This window comes from Lepidochelys kempii, chromosome 10 (assembly GCF_965140265.1).
Source record: "Lepidochelys kempii isolate rLepKem1 chromosome 10, rLepKem1.hap2, whole genome shotgun sequence".
Classification (NCBI taxonomy): Eukaryota; Metazoa; Chordata; order Testudines; family Cheloniidae; genus Lepidochelys; species Lepidochelys kempii.
This window is the reverse complement of record NC_133265.1, coordinates 68208250-68215982: the sequence shown is the minus strand read 5'-3', so window position 1 is coordinate 68215982 and position 7733 is coordinate 68208250. Positions and strand designations below refer to the sequence as shown.

The 7733-nt window shown below is 38.8% G+C and overlaps 1 long non-coding RNA gene across 1 annotated transcript; it reads left to right on the top strand.

Moving 5' to 3' along the window:
• The first annotated feature begins 600 nt into the window (after positions 1-600).
• Positions 601-7441, top strand: LOC140917954 (uncharacterized). Its single transcript, XR_012161049.1, has 3 exons — positions 601-654; positions 1618-1692; positions 5970-7441. It is a non-coding gene; the product is annotated as an uncharacterized lncRNA (long non-coding RNA).
• Positions 7442-7733: the final 292 nt, after the last annotated feature.

The following is a 7733-nucleotide window of genomic DNA, read 5'->3' as shown; positions in this document are numbered from 1 at the left end:
CAGCAGCTTTGGGTATGTGGCACAACATCTGTTACAGAAACACAAGAAAGCAGACCTAAGGCAAGCTGGGCTACTGCCAACTAACTCAAGATTTTTCCCCCCCTCTGACAAGGCTGTCAATAAATGGACAGATGGCATCCGATGTGCTGGCAGGATAGTTCAGTTAACAATCAAGTAAGTTAAATGATTTCAAATTCATTGTATGCCAGGCATTGTATTCTGTATTGTATCATATCATGCTGTTTCCTAAGAGAAATACAATCTGCTGTTCGGTAGATACTCTATTTTACAATAGGGGTAGCTAGAACAATTTTTCAGGGACTACTGGGTGAATACAGTCTGAATCTGGTAAGTTTACCAGACTGGCTCGTTCTTAATTTTAATTCCATGCCATTTGGAGTAGGGGAGTAGAAATGAATACTAAACTGTAGGTCAGTTGACAGTACGAGCAGCTCCGACATGTACCCTCAACCTCAAGAATATATTTAGACGTAAACAACACGTATGCACGATTATGGTAGCTGATCGTCCCTGTCCTCTACATTTGCATGCCTGTTTTTGCAGAACATTTATTGCCCCTGAAGATGTCCCCCTCATCCCATTCAGCTCATGCAAACAACCATTTGGGTGACCAGCAGCTCAGAGAGTACAAAGGTGGGTTGTGTCTGAAAAATAGGTGTACATCTGGTATATGCAGTTGTATAGATATAGCTGCATGTGCAAATATTGAGACCAGCTTGAGGCTAGCTGAAAATCTGGCCCAGGAGGCCCATGTACAAATACTAAACTTGAATATTGGCCAGCTTTAGGAGTTAAAAAATACATAGTGTACCCCTGGAATGCACCATAAATATGAAATATCAAACATTTAATTTAAATATGAGAATTCTTCTTCCTCCCAAACTTAGCTAACTCCCGACGACAAATCAAACTGCTGTGAAAACAGAGAAGCGGTTTTAGAAGATGAGGTGAGTTAGTGAGTCCCAGAGTTAACAGGCTCATGTTATATAAAGGTAGGGAATTCTTCTACTGCAGGAGAAGTGGAATTGATTGGCTCATGCTAGGGATCTAGATACTGGGCCAGATTTTCAAGTGTGCTCAGCACACACCAGTGGAGTCCAGAATTTCAAACACCTCAGTATGTGAGGTCTCAGTTGGCACAATAGGAGCAGTTGGAAGCTAAGCACTTTTTAAAATCCAGCCGTTAGGTGTTTCAATAGAAGCAGAGCTCTTTTGACACTCTGACCATTAGTATGAGTGCTGAACAACTGAAATGGCCCTGAGCTCTTCTGAAAATCTGGCCCATTGATGCCAACATATAAGAAATAACTTGCAACCCTATTGTGCTCAGTTTTATTTTCCAACATGGTTGTTACTTTGCACGTCCACAAAGCTGGCCCAGATGCCAAGACTCATTTAGTCCCTTTTAAATGGTCTATTTTTAAAGTATATGTAACAACTGATTGCATTTGTATAAGCCTACGCTTGCGGGGCCTGTGTCCACTCTAAAAAGCCATTGAAAATGGTGTACTTTTTTTGTACAAGTAACATCTATTTCTATTGTAACTGCAAGATTCGAGAAAAAATAATATTTTCCTCTTTTTCCATTTTACTTAGCATTTGACAGCACATTGTGTGTAGTCAGCTTCACCCTCTCCTTTGTTATTTGTATGGGACTTCCACACAACAGAGGTGAGGAAGTTTTTGAAAAGTAAGTAGATGTCATAGCAAAGCCTCAGAAACTGGCGGGGGCAAGTTCAATATCTCCAATTATTTTTTACCCTAAATTTGATTGGTTTGTAAGTTATCAGTTTCCCTTTGAAATTAGAGACGGGTCAGGTGTGAAATATCTGCCTCACCTTCCCAAAAACTTTAGTAATAAATAATTAGTATGGTAATTTACTAGAATCCACACAGTTAAGAATCAGATGTTTGGTTCCCAAACACAAGATTTTCCACTACTACACACAGTGACTACAGGATGTATTAATTTATCTAAAGTCATTTAGTAAGAGGCCCAGGAAAGAAAAAAATGCACGAGGCAGAGGAGAAAAAAGAATAAAAGGAAAAGAAAATCATACTAGGTGAAATCTTGGCTCCCTTGAAGTCAGTCAATGGGAGTTTTGCCATTGTCTCAAGTCTAAGCCAGGATTTCACACCCCTGATTTCTTAACTTAGCTGTAAAGAGTAATATTGAGAACTGGGACTTGGCCTGTTTATCTTTAGGTATCTGAACATTCTCCTTGGGATCTCTGTCTTTTGGGAAGTATTCTAATAAGTGTTCAGCGTTCCATTATTATACAAGACATTTCTGATGGGAAATCTACTAACTGATTATGTGTGTGTCTAGATTACTTGTTAATGTACATTGTCTGACACAAGGTCTTCAATTATATCATGAACTTACCACGGAGAACTTCCCCTTCCAGCTCACTACCAGAGCTCCACATCAAAAATATTTCATTAAGTGTTGGAACAAGAACCAGGGAGAGTTGACACTCTCCATATTGTGATAATCTGAAGAAACCTCTCAAATTCAGATGGCAATAATAATTCTGCCTATAATCAGGTAAATATATCAAATAAAACCTTTTTCTGTTCTCACTTGTAGTGGATGTTGTTCTTCAGGAGGTGTTAATAGACATCATCATAGTTACACTAGAATGACCAGCAGTAGCAGCAGGAGCTGGTAGCATGCTCCTCTAATTGAAATGTAAAAGGTGCATGGCAAGGACTTGTGAGAGTGAGTTTTGGAACGTTGGCTGAGGTCATTAACCAGCCTCTCTGGTGGCTCTCCTTCGTTCATTCTGTTTGAAAAGGAATGTTTCAATTATTCGGCTACGATTGTCAGAGTGGGGATATCAGGCTTCAGAGACACAACAAAGAACACGGATTACGTGAAAAATGGAAATGGCGAGGCTATCCGTGTCTTGGTGAAGTCAGCGAAGTAGCGGTTCATGACATAGTGAAATTAAATCCCTGCCTTGTGTACGTAGTGAATGCAGGCCAGATCCTCAGCTGCTCTACATCAGTAGAGCAACTGGCCATAAAGGACAAGATTGTTATACTTGGCAGGCAACCCCTTGTTAAGCCCCCAAAAGGGACATGTCAAAAAAAGTGAAATGGATGCCAAACGTACATAGAGGAGGAGTGGTACACAACCTGTTACAGTCCAAGAATCAAAGATGGAGTCAAAAAATGAAAAAAAGACATGCAACAAATTAGTTACAAGGTCAGAGGGCAATCACGGGAACAGCTAATGTGTTACCTCAAACACAGAAGATTTGGCTCCCAGTTCTCATAGCATTAACGGTTCACCCATTTGTCTTCATCTTTTTAGCTCCTACTAATGATCAAAGATGCCGGAACAATTTTTATGGTGGGGGGTGCTGAGAGCCATTGAATCAAACTGTAAACCCTGCATATGATGGAAACCACTTCAAGCCAGGGGATGTGACAGCACCCCCCAGTTCCAGGCTAATGACTGGAACAAAGATAGACACTACAGCACAAACCACAAACAGATGTAAATATATGTAGTGTCAGAACTTCACCAATATAGCTGTGCTGAAAACCTCCAGTTAGGCTGCAGATAGACCCCAAAACTCCAGCCTCCCAGTCTTGTGCTTCAGCCACAGTTTATCCTTCCCTCTTACCAATGTTCAAATGTTATGTCTCTCCCAGTTTCTCCCTGTGATCACACTCACACACACACACTATTTTGCTTTCTTAAAAATAAAAAATAAAAAGCTTTCCAGGCAGGTAAACATAAGATGTAGTATGTCAGTCCAACAGAGTTAGTAACTAAAGAATAAAATACTAATAACAATTAGTAAATAAAAAATGAAAATGCCTCTTTCTATTACCATTAGCCATTCTTGGCTATAGAGGAGTTCTAATTGTGAATACTTTCACTTTTTAAAAAATAAATAGTAAATATTTTATATTAATATAGGTTTTGATAATGTATAAACACATGCCCGTATCTCTTTGACCATTGCAATACTCTAACAACCAGCTAATCTTATATAGTTTGCCACTTTGGGGAAAGAAGGCAAGGTTTGCTAATTAAAAAATACATCTTACTGGGAAAAAAAGAAAAGATAACTCAAAAAAGTGTGCAGGCAGTAAAACCCATGCTTTTCTGTGGTCATCTGACCTACTGTTCCAGACTAATACCTCCTTTACCACATACAGTACAGGACAATGTGAAAAAGTATTTAGCAAACAACGAAAGTACACTTTTTTTGGCTATAGTTCTAATTATGTATGTGTAGTTTTATGTAATAACTGCATATGGCATTGAGATTTTAAATAAGCTCAACTACATAATTAAACACATCAATATGTGCTTGATTTAATTTTGAGCTACACCTTTTTTCATATTTTTAAATGAACTTTTTGTGCATAACCTTCTGTATGATCATAGAATAAAAATGCCATTGTAATGCAAGATGGTAGGACTAAGTTTGTGATATTAATCATAATCGGAATTTTCACATTTCTGTGTCATTAAGAACTCAACAGTAATATTGCACTAACAGGATACTTTGCATACATCTGCCATTTTATACGCACACGTGTATAAATATACATTTGTATCTATCTACGTATAACAACATACAAAGCAAAAAGAAAGTTGGAGTTGACATAGCTTGAACTTCTGTTGCATGCGTGTGTGATTAAACTTAATCTGTACCTGTCTAGACAGGTAAGGTGGTGTCCTATTCAACAGTATTAATAGCAAGGAGGAGATGTGTTTCTTGTGAATGATGTCATGTTTAGTAATACACATTAATTAACTGATGTCAGTATTGACTAGGCAGTGTCCTGGTTCTTAGGCTCTGGTTGTACACTAATTACTTATCTCTTACATTAAGGTAGTGGTAAATTGCCTGAGGATTTAAGAATCTCTGTAGAGAAGGATGATGTAGTTTAATTTAATAAAATATTGCACAATATACAAGCCTCTTCTCTATTTTCATCTCCTGAAAACCAGTTAACTATACATTGTGGAACAGTAGACCATGAATAGATTATATTTTGTGATACCACCTGTAACACAGAAGAACAGAACAATTATTCTAAAGGCCTGAATAGCAGCTACCTGTTCTCAAGCATATTGCCTGAAGGAAATGCCTCCATGTCTCTGATTTGACACCAAAAGAGCTTTGCATTAAACATGCAAAATTCAAAAGGGTCTTAGCTTTGAGTGTCCTTTGATCTATGGTAAGAAAAAAGAAGCGTAAACCAAGACCAGGTCTATCATCTACAGATCAAAGTACAGCCTCGCTTCTTCTTCCAACAGCAATTAAAGATTAGGAGTTATATTTTTGGTGAGAACTATTTTGACACTTGCAGATCTTTCACAAACTAAAATCATATAGTGCAGTGGTTAGGCAGCATGAGAGATATACAAAAAACAATTATGGTGGCAGAAAAGCTCTCTCTATGGAGACAATCTGATTTATGTTACTTGTAACCAGTTGATGTAAGTGTTTCCCTACCTGGGTATAAAATGATGGTTATAGTTGAAGTATGGACAGGCCCCACTGAGGGAAAAAAAGAAAAAAAAGGAAAGACCCGAGTTTGTTGTATCCGAAACCTCAGGATGCTGGGGAGCAAAGAGTTGTTCTGTTATTCAGTAAACAGTGGGGAGTGATTCCTGGCAAAAAGTCTTAAACATCAATGGAGGCCCTATTTATGTTGATTTCTTGTGTGAAATCCTCTCCCGGACTGGACAGGCATAGACTGACATAGGTGGAACACTGATTGCAACACTCTTGGATTGCAGACAGCGTATTCTTAAATCTGGCCCAGAAGTGAGTTATCTGAAAGCAAGATCATAGATATTTGTTCTGACCTGAATCTGCTGCTTAAGACCAGGAGGAGAGTGTTAACTTGTTTAAAAAGAATTTTCAAGAAGTTAAGTTATTTTTTCCCTTCACTTCCTCCCCACCAAACTGCAGGTCATCTATGCAGAAACCCGTACATTTTCTGGAACAACAACTATGCACAGCAGCTACTAGGGGAAAAGCCTGGATTCACTCCCGTAAGTGCATATGAGAGCAAGCTGCAGCACTCTGTACCCTGAGAGCAGCTCTGATCCAAGGGTGATTCATCAGAGGGGAGAACAGGTGACAGTACCACACAGTCCCCGCCTACAGACTATGTAATCTTTTGGACAGCTTTAAATTCCAGCCAGAGCTCCCTGGGAGCCACCTGGCAGAAACTGCCTGGTAGAGATGCTGCATAAAGACTTCTGAGGCTGCTCTGGTCCTAACTGGCTGAAATGGCAACGGGGGAGGGATTGCATGCAGCTTGTACAGCTGTGCTTCACTGCTAGTGGAACTTCCACTGGGGTGTCTCAGCCTAGGTTCTGCCAATAAAACTTCAGCACTGAATCAGGCACTGCATGTAGGAGCTTGAATGACAATTTTGGTGTTGATAACTTCAACGTGCTTCCTGCTAAACTCTGGAATCATGTTGTAATGGAGCTGGAAGATTAATATTCTATGCAAAGACTGATTCTGGACTAAAATAGGGTCTAAACATATTTCCCTTTTTTGTACTTAATGTACAACTCTTTCTACAGTCATAATGGATGCATGGGCCTATGCTAGTAGGGACCTCGGATGCATGTTAAAGCTTAATCCTAGCTAGTTGTTTCTCACATTTCACATTAACGAGCATGACTCTAGTTGTACTTAGAGTGTTGTAAGAGGAGACACTGGCATTATTATATACTATAATATAATAATCATATGTTTCTTCTCCCAAAGTAAATAGGGGACAGACTTGTCTTGTTGTAAGTCAGGTTGACAATCATCATTTTAACTGTACTGTAAACTCTGGGTTACTGAGAATATGTATTCTTAAAGTATTGAAAAAGAAAAGTAGAATTCAATAGTCAGAATGTATGTTCACTTGTTAGGGTCTGTCTATTTTTGATACCACTGTACTGGTATATGTTAAAAATGCCAATTAATTAAAAAATCCTAAGTCTGCTGTAAAAGCATGAGGATTTTTTTAAACTTTGAATACGCAAGTCGAATGACCTCATTAGCCCTCACTGGAAATATAAGACAATGACAAAAAACTAAACATTGATGCTCATCTAGATTGCAACACTTCTCATTTGATGGTGTGTTACCGTTTTCTCATTTTACATGAGACCTATCCAGCCCAATGCTACAGGCAAGTAATCTCATTAGCATCACTATTTGTCATTAGTAAAAACGGGTCACATCTGGAAGAGTTGATACACAGAATACATATAACCTATGTCCTTCCATAACAGACACTATTTTCATGTCGCCTTGGTGCGCTCATGGTGACTTCTGCAGAGCATGTAACACCAGTACTCTAAGTAAAGACTATGCATTAGACCTTTGAGGCATTTAAAAATATTTATCCCAGTTTTAGCATTTTCTTGACTTTGCAGTGGTTCTACATTGTGCAAAGTAGACAAATGCAAGCACCATTCCTTTGTCCATGAGCTTCTCTCCCCAAAGACTAGCCTCAGGATACTGAATTGAAAAACTATCACCAAAAGAGGGTGTTTCAACCAGTTAGTCTAGAAAGCTGAAGGATAGTGTATGGAGGCAGTGGGAGCATGTCCATGGACAGTTTGTGAGCACAGTATATAATGTAAGTGTGTATGTGTTATGTATACTAGGCCCAAAAGGAGCAGCTGAGATTTGCAACAACAATAACAAAAAAATTCATCCCAG